A 19,083-nucleotide genomic window follows, 5' to 3' on the forward strand; every position below is an offset into this window, starting at 1 on the left:
GTGATGTTACATTTTCACATAGGACCCCTTGTTCGAAAGGAGCTTCTGAACTCTCTCGTCCATTGAATTTGTCAGGTTTTGGATGGTTTCTGCTTCAATTGTTTTGCATGAGGACAGAATACCCTCCCAGAGCTGTTGCTTAGATGTGAACTGCCTCCCGCCATCATAGACACTCCTTTTAATGATGCTCCAAAGGTTCTGAATGGGGTAGAAGTCAGGGGAGCATGGGGGTCACACCATAAGTTTGTCCCCTTTTATGCCCATATCAGCCAGAGATGCAGATGTTTTATGTGCAGCATGAGATGGTGCATTATCATGCAGAAAAATGATCTTGCTGTGAAATACACGGTTCTTCTTCTTGAACCATGGCAGGAAGTGCTGTTTGAGAAAATCCACATACATTATGGAGTTCATCTTTAGCGCCTTCAGGGATCCTAAAGGGGCCGACAATCTCTCTCCCCATGATTCCAGCCCAAAACATTACTCCACCTCCTCCTTGTTGGCGCTGTAGCCGTGTTTGCGTGGGGTGTCCATCAACCAGCCATCCTCCACTCCATTCATCTGGACCATCGAGCGCTGCACGGCACTCATCCGTGAACAAAATAGTTTTGAAATCAGTCTTCATGTAATGTTTGGCCCACTGGAGCCGTTTCTGCTTGTGTGAAGTGGATAGAGGAGGTCGACAGGATGGCATATGCACAGCTGCAAACCTCTGAAGGACCCTGCATCTTGTTGTTCGGGGGACGTTGGAGGCACAAGCAGCTTCAAAAACTTGTCTGCTGCTATGACAAGGCTTTTTTGCCGCTGCTGTTTCAACCTGACGTAATTGCCTGTAGGAAAGAGTCCTCAATTTGCCCTTATCAGCACGCACACGTGTGTACTGTGAATCAGCTACATACTTCTTGATTGCCAAGACACTTCATCCTGATCATCGCACAATGTTGATTGTAGTCATGCCTTGACCTAAACACTCCACAATTTGTTGCTTCTCAGCAGCCGACACATCCTTTTTCTTTCCCATTTTGGCAGAAAATGTAGGCTGCTTAATAATGTGAGAGAGCCTTCTTAAGTAGTCTTGCCTTTCATTGGACACACCTGCCAAACTAATTAGCACAGGTGTCTGCAATTGCTTACAGTGATATAAAGAGCCCTGACACACATCACCATCAATGAGTTTAACTGACAAACAAACAAATTCTTCCCTTATCACTCCTAAACACTTTTTGCATAATAATTTGGAACGCGGTGTACATGTGCTTTTCCACAAAACACCAGTGGTTCACGTAGTGAATCTTACAGTTCTAACTTGCCAACCGTGGTCTGTATGGAATTGTTCAATAAAGGGCCCAAAATTAAGATAACATAGATGGGAGAGGTCTCTATGAATAGGAATTCCTAAGTATTTGATACCTTGTGAGGGCCAGGCAAAGGGAAAGTTGGACTGGATGGAATCCTATATGGATTTAGGGAGGGAGACATCGAGGGCCTCAGACTTCGCTGCATTGATTTTAAAATTTTACCATGTAACAAAGTGATCTATTTCAGCCATAACAGCAGGGATGGATATATGTGATTGAGTGATATATACTAGGACATCATCAGCAAATAGAGAGCACTTGTACTCGGTGCCTCCCACCTCAATCCACCTAATATTGGGGTTATGGCGAATTGATGAGAGCAGGTGCTCCGTAACTAGGATGTATAAGAGAGGGGACAGAGGACATCCCTGCCTTGTCCCATTGGTGATTGTGAAAGGTGATGAAAATGTTCTGACGCACCCCCTGGGCCTTGGGACACCCGGAGCCGGACACTTTTTGGTGGATGCTGGTGGTTGTAGTCTTCGTGGCGGCGATCCGGTTCCGTGGCTCAGGGCGGTCAAACCAGTGGCGGAACTATTTATGTGGTTTTGATGTTTAAATGTCCGACTACGCCACCCGTGGATTGCGGTCAGAGTGAACCGCCGCTACAGGGCAGACCGCTAAGGCTGGTGTTGTGGGTGCAGCAGAGCGTAGCATAACTCCCCACGGGAGGAGTATAGCCTCAGGGCAGTGTATGCGGAGGATGGGGGTGATGGTGCAGGGCAGCAGCAGTAACGACACGGAGTCAGTGATGCAGTTCAGGGCCTTTACTCACAGTTCTTATTATCCAGACCACGTCTGCAGGTAACGGCTGCCCACGTCGTACTGTGCTCACCAGGTGAGGGGCTCAGACAACTCCCAGATAACTTTGGAGCGCTTCACAGGACCCCCTTTGTGTGTCCTTTGTCTGGCCTTTCTTACCAACACTTCTGTCCGGCTGCCTCTGGCCTCCTCTTGGTAAACTTGGCGCCAGTTTCCCTGACCCTATGTGGTGCCTTCCTAGCGGGTGGAGCAAGGGGCTGCGCCACATAAAATGTCAGAGCCTCCGGTTTCTAGCTGAGGGTCGTTTCCTGCCTCCACTAGTTCGGGGACCGGTCTCCCCCTTTGGCCTGACCCCTCCACGCAGGTGGATTCGGGCGTGCGGTGGCGACTCGCCCGTCCGCACCCCTGGGATCCCTTCATTCCTCGTTCCTGGAGCCTTCTCCGCTCCTCTTCCTTCCTTCTCCCTCTTGCAGGCCTGGGCCTCTGTTACTAGGCCCGCCTCCGGAGCAGAGCTCATGCAGAGCCCCTGCTCCCTGCCACTTCTGCTCAGACTTCTCTGCACTGAACTAAAATGGTGCCCACCTTTTATACTCCCTTCTCAATGCACCCAGGAACTGCTTCCTCCCTGCTCCTGCACTGCAGGGTTCCCCTTCCTCAGTGTTCCCTCCCCCCACTTCAGCCAGGGACAGGGACTGTCGTGCCCATCTCAGGGGCATATTGGTCGCCCTGCCCCACGGCAATGTGGTGTAATGCATGCAGGTGTCGGGTCCTGATCCACACTCCATCCTTATCTGAGAGTGAGATATCACACCTCTGGGTGAGGTGCAATACGTCTGTAGCAACCGAGCCCTCGGTGCTACAGTTCCATTTATCTTCAGCCTAGGTGACGTATTGTGACACAGGGCCGTGATTTTGGCTATAAAAGGGTCTCCTAGACCCCTACCCCAAGCTTTTTAAGAGAATCATATATGGCGTGCCAGGAGACTCTATGGAATGCTTTCTCAGCATCCAACGAGAGTATCTACTTACAAATTTTTAACTGCATCTAGCCCAGGAAATACTTTGTGCCTAGTAGCAGTGTCTGCTAGTCAGCGGATTATCCCGGCTGTTAAGCAAGCTACACCACCTGTAGTTTGGACACTTAATTTTTTCAAAGGAAATGCTTCGGGACCACGGGATAGTTAGTGAAGAGCATCAGGAGGCACCCCAAGGCATAGGGGCTGGGACTGGCACTAGGATGCCTTGCGGTGGACAGCCGAGCTCGATCCTTATAAAAGCTTTTTAACTGCAGCAGCTTTAGTGGACGCTACTGGAGCTGGAATTTCGCGGCTGCTGGCATGAGACTTGCCCTCCAATAGATCCTTGTAAATGGATTTAAAGTGTATTCATTCAAATTAGAGGGACAATTTAAATTAAAAACTTAGAGCTGCCTCCACCACAGGGGGGCTCTCTCGACCCACCAGCGGACAGGCACCAGTATTGGGAGAGGGGGGCTGGCCGTCAGGGTTCACCGCGGCTCTGGCACAAACCCGGCGACACGGAGGTGGCACGGGCAGGAGCGGACTGGCCGTCTCGGCTTCTCACTTTTTGGATTTTAGAAGGCCATGACATGCCTATATCTGTGTCTCCCCCTCCTTTTACTCCTCCACCTCTTTTCTTTTCGCATGACTATATGTACTTGTCACTTTTCCATGTGTTAGTTGTGTCTTCTGAGCAGTTTGTCAGCTTTTGGACACCTTTGAAGGTGTTTTCTATGTGTTTCTATGTGTTTTTGTTTGCCTGCCATTGGTTTTAACGGTGTTCGAAGGTGTTCGACGAACAGTTCGACGAACAGTTCGGCGAACACACGGGTGTTCGACGAACCGAACCGAACTCGAACACTACGGGGGTGGCTCAACACTACCAACGAGTACATCACTGGACTTATGCTAGCGACAAACCCCCTTGCTCGCAGATGTTTGACCTACTGCATCTTGTTCAGCAGTGGCTACAACCGGAGTCCTCCACTCCGGTCCAGATGGTTGAGCGGGTGGTAATTGATAGATTCATGCATTCCCTTCTCAAGCCAGTACAGACCTGGGTTGCCCAGTGTGATCCCCAGAACGCAGATGACTTTATCGGCCTGGTAGAGAGGTACCAAGTAGTTGAGAGATCCCTCGGGAAACCAGATGCAGTCATTTCTCCATACTGGGATACCCAAAAGAGGGCTGGTTCAGCACGGAAGGGGTCTAGAGCCACCACTGGGGGACGTTCCACTCCCACTGAAGGTGCCACAAGGACTGTTGGTAAAGATATAGTCTGTTGGCGGTGTCACAACCCTGGACACGTAGCCGCCAGGTGTCAAATACCCCTTGACCCCATGGACTGCAACCTAGGCAGACAGGTCTCCTATTATGCCTATCCAGCCTGTAGCATGGACTGTCGACCCGGCGAGGGTCCGCAGGCGTGTGCAGTGTCCGTTAATGGAGTAAAAGTGCTTGGGCTGTTGGACTCTGGGAGTCTGGTGACCTTGATCAGAGCTACCCTTCCCCACCAGTTGATCCCTTCCAAAACTGTGGGCGCTCGGTGCATCCATGGTGATGTCAAGGACTATCCCGTGGCCACAGTGACAGTGGGGACAGACTGTGGTGCCCATCCCATGAAGTCGGGGTAGTGAAGGACCTGATACACCCCGTCATATTGGGCCGCGATTTTTCCTTATTTTGGGACTTGTGGAGGAAGGGAACTGGACTAAGCAGCGTGGGGAAAAGCAAGGTCCCTGGAGAAGAATCCCCGACGAAGTCTGAAATGGAGGAGTTCCCACTGTGCGTCCTTGTCCGTGATGAGGGTGAGACGATGACCGAGGAGACCGACTTCCCTGAGTTAGATATGTCCGGAGAGAACTTTGGGACTGCTCAAGTTTGAGACCTGACCTTAAAGGGGGCGTTCAACCAGGTTACTGTATGTAATGGGGTTGCCCAAGAACCGGGGGCCGACACCAGATTCCCCCACTTTGCAGTGCAGGGGGAGTTGCTATATCGGGTGGCCAAACTAGGGGGCGGTGAGATAGATGAATAGCTGTTAGTGCCGGGGCCATACAGACGGAGGATACTAGATATGGCCCATTAACATGTTCTGGGGGGCACCTAGGGGTCGAGAAAACTCAGGAGAGTATACTGAGAAGGTTTTATTGGCCAGTGTGTTACCAAGAAGTTCAAAACTATTCTAGGTCCTGCCCCACCTGCCAAATAACCTCTCCCTCCTCCCACTTCCGTAGCCCCTTAGTCCCACTACCTGTGATAGAGGTTCCCTTTGAGAGGATTGCTATGGACCTCGTGGGCCCCTTAGTTAAATCAGCTCGGGGATACCTATATATCCTGGTCGTAAAGGACTGTGCGACCCGATACCCAGAAGCGGTTCCCCTAAGGAACTCGTCCAGTAAAAGTTTAGCCCGAGAGCTGGTTTATATTTTTGCTCGGACAGGTCTGCCAAAAGAGATTCTGACAGACCAAGGAACCACCTTCATGAGCAAGGTGATGAAGGAGCTTTGCAGAGTCCTTCACATAACTCAGATTCGGACTTCGGTTTATCATCCACAGACGGATCGCCTAGTGGAACGCTTCAACAAGACCTTAAAGGCGATGCTCAGAAGGTCATTGAAAAGGATGGGCGAGACTGGGACTATATGCTCCCATTTCTGCTTTTGTCGGTCAGAGAAGTTCCTCAAACCTTCACTGGCTTCTTTCCGTTTGAGCTCCTATATGGGCGGCATCCAAGAGATCTCCTAGACATCGCCAAGGAAACTTGGGAGGCCGAAGTCACGCCACACTGAAGTATCATTGAACATGTCACCCAGTTACAGGAGAGACTGTCCAAGGTGATGCTCATCGTGAAGGAACATCTCCTCCAGGCGCAGGAAGCCCAGGCGAGGGTATATAACCTGTCGGCGAGACCAAGACAGTTCTATCCCGGGGACCGTGTTTTGGTGCTAATCCCTACTGTCGAGAGCAAGTTCCTCGCCAAATGGCAAGGTTGGTAAGAGGTGGTGGAGAAAGTCAGCGAGGTTAATTATAAAGTCCACCAGCCTGGCCGAAGAAAGCCGCATCAAATATATCATGTGAATTTGCTCAAGCCGTGGCGGGACCCGGAACCTGTGGAAACTCCTTGCCTGGGAGCCGCATCAGAAGGCAAGGTGGAGGAGGTCACTATTGCAGAGACTCTATCACCGGCCCAAAAGCAACAGTGTCGAGAATTACTATAGTGGAATCGGGAGCTGTTCTCATAGTTGCCAGGGCATACTCAAGTGGTAGAGCATGATGTGCTAACAGAGCCGCACGTACGAGTGAATATGAAGTCGTATCGGATTCCGTAAGCACGCCGGGAGGTGATCTCGGCAGAGGTGAAGAGGATGTTAGACCTCGGGGTAATAGAGGAGTCAAAGAGTGGGTGGCCCAATCGTCCTCATGCCGAAACCTAATGGAGAATGGAAGTTTTGTAATGACTACAGCCGGTTGAATGAGGTATCCAAGTGTGATGCATACCCGATGCCCTGCGTCGACAAACTCATCAAGAGGCTTGGACCGGCAAGGTATATCACCACTCTTGACCTGAAGAAGGGCTACTGGCAGATCCCCATGTCCCTGACGGCTAAGGAGAAGACGGCTTTCTCGACACCTGATGGGTGCTTTCAATATACTCGGATGCCGCTCAGACTACAGGGGGCCCCAGCCACTTTCCAGAGGGCTATTGATCGGATCCTAGCCCGACATAAGAAATATGCTGAAGCCTAACTTGACGACATTGTGGTCTTTAGCCCAGACTGGGCTAGTCACCTACCTAAACTACAGGCCGTTCTAGAGGAGCTAAGGAAGTCGGGATTTACCATAAATCCGAGAAAGTGTTCCATCGGAAAAGAGGAGGCCAAGTACCTGGGCTATGTCGTTGGAAGAGGCGAAATAAAGCTGCAAATCAAGAAAGTGGAGGCAATTCAAATCTTGCCGCAACCGCTCTCGAAGAAGCAGGTGAGAGCGTTCCAGGGAATGGTGGGATATTACCGGTGGTTCATCCCGAATTTCGCCATGATGGCCGCGCCACTAACGGATCTTCTAAAAGGCACCAAATCAGCTATGGTGAAATGGACGGAAGAAATGGAGACCGCCTTTCAACAATTGAAGCTAACACTGTGCAAGCAGCCGGTCCTGGTCGCGCCAGACTTTAAGAAAGAATTTGTGGTCCAGACGGATGCTTCAGAGGTTGGTCTAGGGGCTGTACTCTCTCAAGAGTAGAGATGAGCGGTGTTCGACTAGAACTGTTCGCCAATCTCAAATTCGAGCTGTTTTGGGCGGTGTTCGAGTTGTTCGACGAACCCGAACGATTTGCAAAAAATTCGGCTGTTCGAGGTTATGTTCGATAACTGTTCGTGCACCAAAAGCGTGTCCTGCATGTCGGGCGCTAATTAGAGCACCAATCATGCAGGGATTGTCTGCCACTCACTGTAATGCCACAGCCATGGTGGTTGTGGCATTACAGTGATTGCCCAAATCGATGGGAACAGTGCCAACAGTGAAACATGAAAAGCCGGCAATTCAGCAGCGGCATACACCTGTACCCGACAATTTAGAACCGAAAGAATAGAGCTTCACACATAGATTAGATAGATAGAAACATGTCAGCCACATATATACGAAGTACAGTGACAGTGTTGCTTACTGTACTTGTCATTTAGCGTAAAGGATTTATCAAAAAAAATAATAGTGTTTTCATGCACCGTCTCTTTAAAAAAGCCGGCCGGCAATTCAGCATCTGTACCCGACAATTTATAACAGACAGAATAGAGCTTCACACATAGATTAGATAGATAGAAACATGTCAGTCACATATATATGAAGTACAGTGATAGTGTTGGTTACTGTACTTGTCATTTAGTATTAAAATAAAGGATTTATTATTAAAAAAATTGGCGTGGGGTTCCCCTTAATTTTAGGCTCTAGCGGAGGTTAAGCAGACGGCTGGGGCAGATGTTTGAAGCCTGGGAAGGGGGTAATACCCACGGAGCTTCCCAGGCTACTAATATCAGCCCCCAGCTGAATACATAGCCTTTACTAGCTATTAAAATGGGGGACCCCCCAAAAAAATGACGTGGGGTCCCCCCTAATTTAATAGCTAGCAAAGGCTAGGCAGACAGCTGGGGGCTGATATTAATAGCCCAGGAAGGGAGCCATGAATATTGGCCCCCTCCCAGGCTAGAAACACCAGCCGTCAGCCGCCCCAGAAATGGCGCATTCATAGGATGCGCCAATTCTGGCACTTAGCCTCGCTCTTCCACGCTGCCCTGGTGCGGTGGCAGGGGGTAATAGGGTTGGGGTTGATGTCAGCTTATAATGCCAGCTGACATCAAGCCCAGGTTAGTAATGGAGAGGCGTCTATAAGACACCCCCATTACTAACCCCATAGTCAAAGTTAAAAAAAACACAAACACCCAGAATAAAGTCCTTTAATTGAAATAAAGACACAATCCTTTATTGTTCTAAATTAAACCATACTTACCGTCACGCCCATTCCAGCTGAAGCCAACGATCTCCTGCAATAAAAGAAAAATAATAAAGCAACCTCATCCTTACCTTTCCATGGTTCCCACGACAGCTTCAGCTCTGCTACATCGAGATGACAGGCTGGACCGCAGCAGAACGCTGCCATCCAGCCTCTCATCCCGCAGACACTGAGAAGCGCAGGCTTGCTTGCGCTGCTCAGCGTCTCTCTGTGACGACATCCAGATGAGCCGAGTTCATGTCCAATGAACTCGGCTCACCTCATGCACGTCACTGACAGCGTGGGAAAATTCTCACGCTGAAGCGGTGAGTGCAGGAGAATTCTCCCACACTGTCAGTGACGTGCATAAGGTGAGCTCATGTCCAATGAACTCAGCTCACCTCCTGCACGTCACTGACAGCGTGGGAGAATTCTCCTGCACTCAGCGCTTCAGCGTGAGAATTCTCCCACGCTGAAGCGCTGAGTGCAGGAGAATTTTCCCACGCTGTCAGTGACGTGCATAAGGTGAGCTCATGTCCAATGAACTCAGCTCACCTCCTGCACGTCACTGACAGCGTGGGAGAATTCTCCTGCACTCAGCGCTTCAGTGTGAGAATTCTCCCACGCTGAAGCGCTGAGTGCAGGAGAATTTTCCCACGCTGTCAGTGACGTGCATGAGGTGAGCCGAGTTCATTGGACATTAACTCGGCTCATCTGGATGCCCTCATAGAGAGACACTGTGGAGCGCAAGCAAGCCTGCGCTTCTCAGTGTCTGCGGGATGACAGGCTGGATGGCAGCGTTCTGCTGCGGTCCAGCCTGTCATCTCGATGTAGCAGAGCTGAAGCTGTCATGGGAACCATGGAAAGGTAAGGATGATGTTGCTTTATTATTTTTCTTTTATTTCAGGAGATCGTTGGCTTCAGCTGGAATGGGCGTGATGGTAAGTATGGTTTAATTTAGAACAATAAAGAATTGTGTGTTTATTTCAATTAAAGGACTTTTTTCTGGGTGTTGTGTTTTTTTTAAATACTTTACTAGAAATTCATGGTGGTCATGTCTAATATTGGCGTGACCCCATGAATTTCGGGCTTAGGGCCAGCTGATAATGCCAAGCTGGCCCTAACCCCTTTATTACCCAGTGAGCCACCGCATCAGGGCCCTGGATGAGTTGGGTACAGCGCCAGAAGATGGCGCTTCTATGAACGCGCCATTTTCCGGGGTGGCTGCGGACTGCAATTTGCATCGGGGGTGGCCCAGAAAGCTTGGGCCTCCCAGCGCTGCGGATTCCAGCCCCCAGCTGCCTAGTTGTACCTGGCTGGACACAAAAACAGGGCGAAGCCCCACGTCAATTTTCTTTAAATTATTTCATGAAATAATTAAGAAAAAAAGGGCTTCCCTATATTGTTGTGTCCGGCCAGGTACAAATAGGCAGCTGGTGGTTGGGGGCAGCCCGTTCCTGCCTGCTGTACCTGGCTGGACACAAATATAGTGCGAAGCCCCACGTCAATTTTTTTTAAATTATTTCATGAATTTCCTGAAATAATTTAAAAAAATTGAAGTGGGGCTTCGCACTATATTTGTGTCCAGCCAGGTACAGCAGGCAGGAACGGGCTGCCCCCATCCACCAGCTGCCTATTTGTACCTGGCCGGACACAACAATATAGGGAAGCCCTTTTTTTCTTAATTATTTCATGAATTTCATGAAATAATTAAAAAAAATTGAAGTGGGGCTTCGCACTATATTTGTGTCCAGCCAGGTACAGCAGGCAGGAACGGGCTGCCCCCATCCACCAGCTGCCTATTTGTACCTGGCCGGACACAACAATATAGGGAAGCCCTTTTTTTTCTTAATTATTTCATGAATTTCATGAAATAATTAAAAAAAATTGAAGTGGGGCTTCGCACTATATTTGTGTCCAGCCAGGTACAGCAGGCAGGAACGGGCTGCCCCCAACCACCAGCTGCCTATTTGTACCTGGCCGGACACAACAATATAGGGAAGGCCTTTTTTTCTTAATTATTTCATGAATTTCATGAAATAATTAAAAAAAAAGTACGTGGGGCTTCGCCCTATTTTTGTGTCCAGCCAGGTACAACTAGGCAGCTGGGGGCTGGAATCTGCAGCGCAGGGAGGCCCAAGCTTTCTGGGCCCCCCCCCGCTACAAATTGCAGTCCGCAGCCACCCCGGAAAATGGCACGTTCATAGAAGCGCCATCTTCTGGCGCTGTACCCAACTCATCCAGGGCCCTGGTGCGGTGGCTCACTGGGTAATAAAGGGGTTAGGGCCAGCTTGGTATTATCAGCTGGCCCCAAGCCCAAAATTCATGGGGTCACGCCAGTATTAGACATGACCGCCATGAATTTCTAGTAAAGTATTTAAAAAAAACATAACACCCAGAATAAAGTCCTTTAATTGAAATAAAGACACAATTCTTTATTGTTCTAAATTAAACCATACTTACCATCACACCCATTCCAGCTGAAGCCAACGATCTCCTGCAATAAAAGAAAAATAATAAACCAACCTCATCCTTACCTTTCCATGGTTCCCACGACAGCTTCAGCTCTGCTACATCGAGATGACTGGCTGGACCGCAGCAGAACGCTGCCATCCAGTCTGTCATCCCGCAGACACTGAGAAGCGCAGGCATGCTTGCGCTCCTCACTGTCTCGCTGTGACGGCATCCAGATGAGCCGAGGTCATGTCCAATGAACTCGGCTCACCTCATGCACGTCACTGACAGCGTGGGAAAATTCTCACGCTGAAGTGCTGAGTGCAGGAGAATTCTCCCACGCTGTCAGTGATGTGCATGAGGTGAGCTCATGTCCAATGAACTCAGCTCACCTCCTGCACGTCACTGACAGCGTGGGAAAATTCTCCTGCAATCAGCGCTTCAGCGTGAGAATTTTCCCACGCTGTCAGTGACGTGCATGAGGTGAGCCGAGTTCATTGGACATGAACTCGGCTCATCTGGATGTCGTCACAGAGAGACGCTGAGCAGCGCAAGCAAGCCTGCGCTTCTCAGTGTCTGCGGGATGAGAGGCTGGATGGCAGCGTTCTGCTGCGGTCCAGCCTGTCATCTCGATGTAGCAGAGCTGAAGCTGTCGTGGGAACCATGGAAAGGTAAGGATGAGGTTGCTTTATTATTTTTCTTTTATTGCAGGAGATCGTTGGCTTCAGCTGGAATGGGCGTGATGGTAAGAATGGTTTAATTTAGAACAATAAAGGATTGTGTCTTTATTTCAATTAAAGGACTTTATTCTGGGTGTTTGAGTTTTTTTAACTTTGACTATGGGGTTAGTAATGGGGGTGTCTTATAGACGCCTCTCCATTACTAACCTGGGCTTGATGTCAGCTGGCATTATAAGCTGACATCAACCCCAACCCTATTACCCCCTGCCACCGCACCAGGGCAGCGTGGAAGAGCGAGGCTAAGTGCCAGAATTGGCGCATCCTATGAATGCGCCATTTCTGGGGCGGCTGACGGCTGGTGTTTCTAGCCTGGGAGGGGGCCAATATTCATGGCTCCCTTCCTGGGCTATTAATATCAGCCCCCAGCTGTCTGCCTAGCCTTTGCTAGCTATTAAATTAGGGGGGACCCCACGTCATTTTTTTGGGGGGGTCCCCCATTTTAATAGCTAGTAAAGGCTATGTATTCAGCTGGGGGCTGATATTAGTAGCCTGGGAAGCTCCGTGGGTATTACCCCCTTCCCAGGCTTCAAACATCTGCCCCAGCCGTCTGCTTAACCTCCGCTAGAGCCTAAAATTAAGGGGAACCCCACGCCAATTTTTTTAATAATAAATCCTTTATTTTAATACTAAATGACAAGTACAGTAACCAACACTATCACTGTACTTCATATATATGTGACTGACATGTTTCTATCTATCTAATCTATGTGTGATGCTCTATCTTTCTGTTCTAAATTGTTGGGTACCGCTGCTGAATTGCCGGCCGGCTTTTTTAAAGAGACAGTGCATGAAAACACTATTATTTTTTTAAATAAATCCTTTACACTAAATGACAAGTACAGTAAGCAACACTATCACTGTACTTATTATATATGTGACTGACATGTTTCTATCTATCTAATCTATGTGTGAAGCTCTATTCTTTCTGTTCTAAATTGTCGGGTACAGATGCTGAATTGCCGGCCGGCTTTTTTAAAGAGACGGTGCATGAAAACACTAATATTTTTTTAATAAATCCTTTACACTAAATGACAAGTGCAGTAACCAACACTGTCACTGTGCTTCTTATATGTGTGACTGACATGTTTCTATCTATCTAATCTATGTGTGATGCTCTATTCCTTCTTGTCTAAATTGTCGGGTACCGGTGTATGCCGCTGCTGAATTTGCCGGCCGGCTTTTTTAAAGAGCGTGTCTTCTGAGCAGTTTGTCAGCTTTTGGACACCTTTGCAGGTGTTTTCTATGTGTTTCTATGTGTTTTTGTTTGCCTGCCATTGGTTTTAACGGTATTCGACGGTGTTCTAAGGTGTTCGACGAACAGTTCGACGAACAGTTCCTCGAACATCCCGGTGTTCGACGAACCGAACCCGAACACTACGGGGGTGGCTCAACACTACTCAAGAGATAAATGGAGAAGAACATCCCATTCTCTATCTGAGCTGAAAGCTGTCCTCCTGTGAGAAGAACTATGCCATAGTGGAGAAACAGTGTTTAGCCATAAAATGGGCCGTGGATACACTGAAATATTACCTACTAGGCCGGAAGTTTAGATTAGCATCAGACCATGCCCCATTGAGATGGTTGAGGGAGAAGAGGGGTAAAAATGCCAGGGTAACTAGAAGGTTCCTAGGGCGCCGAGATTTTAGCTTTCATGTGGAGCATAAGCCCATGAAGTTACATGGGAATGTAGATGCCCTCTCTAGGATTCCCTGTCTGGTGTCAAAGGGTGCCCAAACTCCCGGCTTTGGGTAGAGGGGGGGTATATGTGACCGTGTCACTGGTGTTATATGTGAGGGGAGGTATGTGTCACTCAGGATGCTCTGCTCTCCTGCGTGAACTAAGACCCACTTTATTTCTACCAGCATGTTATATGCTGGTGGGTTTACTCTGTGCGGTTTTATGGAAATGGCAAAGAGGGGGGGACGCCATTCCCCCTACCTCACCTCAGGGTGTGGCTGAGCAATGTGTAAAAGCTCAGTCCCTTTTTTTTTCTCTGGAGTGTGGTCTGGAGAGTGAATCCTCCAGACAGTGTTGTGGAAGCTGCAGAGCTTTTCACAAGGACTTTGCCTGTGCAGTTTATGCTACCAAGAGTGGGTGGAACCCGCTCACCTATGGACTGAGCTATATTTTGTTTTGTTTTCCCATTTAACCCAAAGGGGGTCTTGTTTATTTTCCCTGTGGAACCCTGCATGAGTTTATGCCATAATAAACCAGCAGAAAGGTAACTCAGAACGTTTGTCCTGAATCTGCCTCCCGGAGAGCCGAGCGAGTCATCTTGCCACAACACATATACCCTGAGTATGTGTGCGTGTGTGTATATATACTGTATATACAGTGGTGGCCAAAAGTATTGGCACCCCTGCAATTCTGTCAGATAATACTCAGTTTCTTCCTGAAAATGATTGCAATCACAAATTCTTTGGTATTATTATCTTCATTTAATTTGCTTGCAAGGAAAAAACACAAAAGAGAATGAAGCAAAAATCAAATCATTGATCATTTCACACAAAACTCCAAAAATGAGCCAGACAAAAGTATTGGCACCCTCAGCCTAATACTTGGTTGCACAACCTTTATCCAAAATAACTGCGAACAACCGCTTCCGGTAACCATCAATGAGTTTATTACAATTCTCTGCTGGAATTGTAGACCATTCTTCTTTGGCAAACTGCTCCAGGTCCCTGATATTTGAAGGGTGCCTTCTCCAAACTGCCATTTTGAGATCTCTCCACAGGTGTTCTATGGGATTCAGGTCTGGACTCATTGCTGGCCACCTTAGAAGTCTCCAGTGCTTTCTCTCAAACCATTTTATAGTGCATTTGGAAGTGTGTTTTGGGTCATGGTCCTGCTGGAAGACCCATGACCTCTGAGGGAGACCAAGCTTTCTCACACTGAGCCCTACATTATGCTGCAAAATTTGTTGGTAGTCTTCAAACTTCATAATGCCATGCACACGATCAAGCAGTCCAGTGCCAGAGGCAGCAAAGCAACCTCAAAACATCAGGGAATCTCTGCCATGTTTGAGTGTAGGGACCGTGTTCTTTTCTTTGAATGCCTCTTTTTTTTTCCTGTTCATTCTATGTTGATGCTTTTTCTCAAAAAGCTCTACTTTTGTCTCATCTGACCAGAGAACATTCTTCCAAAACGTTTTAGGCTTTCTCAGGTAAGTTTTGGCAAACTCCAGCCTGGCTTTTTTATGTCTCGGGGTAAGAAGTGGGGTCTTCCTGGGTATCCTACCATACAGTCCCTTTTCATTCAGATGCCGACGGATAGTATGGGTTGACACTGTTGTACCCTCGGACTGCAGGGCAGCTTGAAATTGTTTGGATGTTAGTCGAGGTTCTTTATCCACCATCCGCACAATCTTGCGTTGAAATCTCTCGTCAATTTTTCTTTTCCATCCACATCTAGGGAGGTTAGCCACAGTGCCATGGGCTTTAAACTTCTTGATGACACTGCGCACGGAAGACACAGGAACATTCTGGTCTTTGGAGATGGACTTGTAGCCTTGAGATTGCTCATGCTTCTGACGCGCCCCTGGGCCTGCTGCTTCGCGCGGCATAGCGCGCACGGGGGAGCTTACCCGGATCCGGATCAGATGGGGGTAGTAGTCTCGTGGCGGTGACCCGGTCCGTGCCCAGGGAGTCAAACTGAGTGGCTGGCAGTCTATTAGCAGTAGATGGTGGATGACTACGCCACCCGTTGAATGCAGCTATGGAGCTGCCGCTGCAGGGCAGACCGCTGAGGCCGGTGGAAGGATGGTGCAGCGAGGATGGTATAACCCCCAACGGGAGGGGTATGGCCTCAGGGCAGCCGACGTGGATGATGGGGATAGCAGGGACCACTCAGAGACGATGCGGTGTAGTTCAGGGTCTTTACTGGTGACAAAGATAGACCCTCCCGGAGTACTTGCTAGCAATCGGGGCCTGGTCAGTCCTTGAGCAGATGGGATCTCCCCTGGCCAGGCGGAGTTGTAGGCCTTCCCAACTAACTGTACTCTTCTGGCTACCTTGCTAGAGGCAGGTAAAAGTAGCCCACGTCCCTGAGTGTACCGTGTGGTGCTCACTCGTATGGCCGGTGACTCGGGGCCTTCTAATGGCTTCCGCTCCACAATGGCGGTGCTGGTCCCACGCGTGTGACCGTGCCTTCGGGTTTCTGGGCCAGAGGACCTGCAATCCCCTGCCGGTCGGTTTCTGCTGCTGGGTAGAGATTAGTCCCCACAGCCTCGGACTCCGGGTCCGGTGATACTTCTCAGTCAGGGCGAGCTCTGCAGCTGCCAGCCCCTGACTCCTTGTAACACTGCTCCCACAGAGCTCCTGATGTTCTGTTCCTATATTTGCTTCTTTTCTCTGTCTCTACTTCTTCTCTACTCACTAACCCTGCCTCAGCCCTAGGTTTATATAGGGGAAGTTCTTCCCCTCCCAGGACTGGGCAGGAGGTGTGGCATGCATAGAATCCCTGACCAAGAGACCTCCCACCTGCTCTCAGACGTAATATCTCTATCACTGTGGCAACCAGACCCCTGGGGTGTCACATTCCCCCCTAGTGAAATTTAGTACTCCGGGAATAAACATATTTTTTTTGAAAAACATAACAAGGTATAAACAAAAACAGTACAATAAAGAAAGACATTAGGATGATCACGGCATGTCCGCAACCGGGTGCAGTCTTTGAAGAAAACAAAGGTGTCCATTTCACCAAAACAGGGAGACGTAACCAGGTAGGGGTCTGTCCTACCCCGAGTCCTTAACAGTCTTTAGTCCGTCCTGGGTTACGCTCCAACTATGTACAAAGGATTCCCGGTAAATCCACCAAAGACTCCTATAAACAACTAGAAATACATAATTATACACAAGCAACAAGAAAAACAGGTAACCACAAATAAAACAATTTATACATTTCAAATCCTCCAACGTGCGGGTAACTGGCCTCTAGTGGCCCTAGTGGACCTACGGAGCTGACTGTCTAGCCCTGAACTACAGGGTGTAGGAGCTGTCAAGGGTAAACTGGGCAGCTGTATACCGGCTCCTTGGCTCACTAGGGGTACGGCAGGCTCACTATAAGCAGAGGGTTGATCCTCCTGTTCTGCTTGTGTGGAGTCTTCTGCCTCCTGGACCGGCTGCTCTTCCAGCTCTACTGTCGCTCCGTAGGTGCTTGGGATGCTGGTTGGAGGAAGGTGAGTACGGGTACCACAACTGCGCCATTGACTTGAGTCCAAGACCGAGGGAAGTCTCCGAGCACAGTACTAACCATGTCTTCCCTTTCCTCTACGGGTCGAGGGTCTTCTTGTTCCTCTTCAGGGTTCCGTAGCTGTTCGGGACACTTCTTCAGGTGATCCCGGGATACAATGGTTGTGGTTTCACCTCCGTCTTTACTGATGGTACAGACCTTTGGGTTGTCGTGGCTTGAGGGCAGTACGGTGTACGGGTCCTTCTCCCACTGGTTGTCCAACTTGTGGAGCCGTCTTTTTCTCTTCAAGACCTGCTCTCCGGGTACCAGGGGAACAGTGGGAGCATACTGGTTGTAAGTTTTCTCTTGTCTTTCCCTAGCCTGACAGAGACTTCGCTCCACGCTCTCCTGTACTCTCCGGTACTGCTGCTGCCTCTCTGTGTCCCAGTCTGCTTCTGGTGAAGTGTCCTCGGGTGTCAGGACTCCCATTTCCAGGTCAACAGGTAACTTACCAGGTCTCGCCCTCATTAGGTAAGCCGGGGTACAGTTGGTGGAACCTACCGGGATGTGGTTGTATAGGTCCACCAGATCGGGCAGCTTCTCAGGCCACAGACCGCGTTCTTCCAAGGGTAACGTTTTCAGAAGATCCATTACCACCTGGTTCATTTTCTCACAAAGTCCATTAGTTTGCGGATGATAGGGTGTCGTCCTTATCTTCCGGCAGCCATAAAGAGTGCAGAATTCTTGGAAGACCTCCGCTTCAAAGGCAGGTCCCTGGTCTGTCAACACTTGGTCCGGGTACCCGTGTGGACGGCAGAAATGCTGCTGGAAGGCTCTAGCTGCTGTTCGAGCTGTTAAGTCCTTGACGGGGACGACAACCAAGAACCGGGAGTAGTGATCCACGATGGTTAGTGCGTAGACGTAGCCACTTCTGCTTGGGGTCGGTTTTACATGATCCAAGGCTACCAGTTCCAACGGTTGCCGGGTGACGATGGACTGCAGGGGAGTCTTCTGGCTGGCACGGTCCTTCCTTCTTAGGTTGCACGGGCCACAGTCTCTGCACCACCTCTCGATGGCTCCCCTCATGCCTACCCAGTGGAACCGCTCGCGCAGCAGGAACTCCAGCTTCTTCCATCCGAAGTGTCCAGCCCCGTCGTGGTATGCCTCCATCACCATGGCTGCGTCTCTTCGTGGCACCACTACTTGCCAGATTAGTTCATGCGTCCGGGAGTTAACCATTCTGCGGCACAACTTCCCCTTGTAAAGGAACAGTCTACTCTTTTCTGCCCACAGTTGCTTGGCTTCCTCCGGAGCGTCTGGGTCAAGGCGAGCCTCTGGCCGAGTCAGCATCTCCTTCACCAGCCGGACGGCAGGGTCACTGTCCTGCGTTTCCGCCCAGTTGTAGTGAGGTAAGGGGTTAAGCGTAGCGCCTTGCTTACTCCTTACCCGATGGGAATACTGGCTAGTCCCATGACGGTGAAACGCGGGGAGTTCGACTTCTTCCAGTCCCTCTGGATCTTCTCCTACGTCCGGTAGGTTTGGCATCCTGGACAGGGCGTCCGCGTTGGTATTGGAGCGTCCTGCCCGGTATTTGATGGTGAACTCGTAGTTGGACAGGCGGGCCATCCATCTCTGCTCTAGGGCACCGAGTCTTGCCGTGTCCAGGTGTGTCAACGGGTTGTTATCCGTGTACACGACGAACCGGGAAGAAGCGAGGTAGTGCTTAAAGCGTTCGGTGACTGCCCACACCACTGCCAGGAACTCTAGCTTAAATGAGCTGTAATTCTCAGGGTTTCTTTCGGTGGGTCGCAGTTTTCGGCTGGCGTAAGCGATTACTCGCTCTTTCCCCTGCTGTATCTGGGACAGCACGGCTCCTAGCCCGATGTTACTTGCGTCGGTGTAGAGGATAAAGGGCTGGCTGTAATCCGGGTACGCCAGGATTTCATCCCCCGTGAGGGCCATCTTCAGCTGGCGGAAGGACTCTTCTTCCAACTTCTCCCATTTGAAGGGCGGCTTCTGGTTCTTGGCCTTCCGGGACTGGCCTATCAGGAGGTCTTGCATAGGAGCTGCCTTTTTGGTGAAACCGGGGATGA

The sequence above is a fragment of the Phyllobates terribilis genome, unplaced genomic scaffold (assembly GCF_046119375.1).
Source record: "Phyllobates terribilis strain yellow unplaced genomic scaffold, ASM4611937v1 Scaffold_2__4_contigs__length_985480577, whole genome shotgun sequence".
NCBI classification, from domain to species: Eukaryota; Metazoa; Chordata; class Amphibia; order Anura; family Dendrobatidae; genus Phyllobates; species Phyllobates terribilis.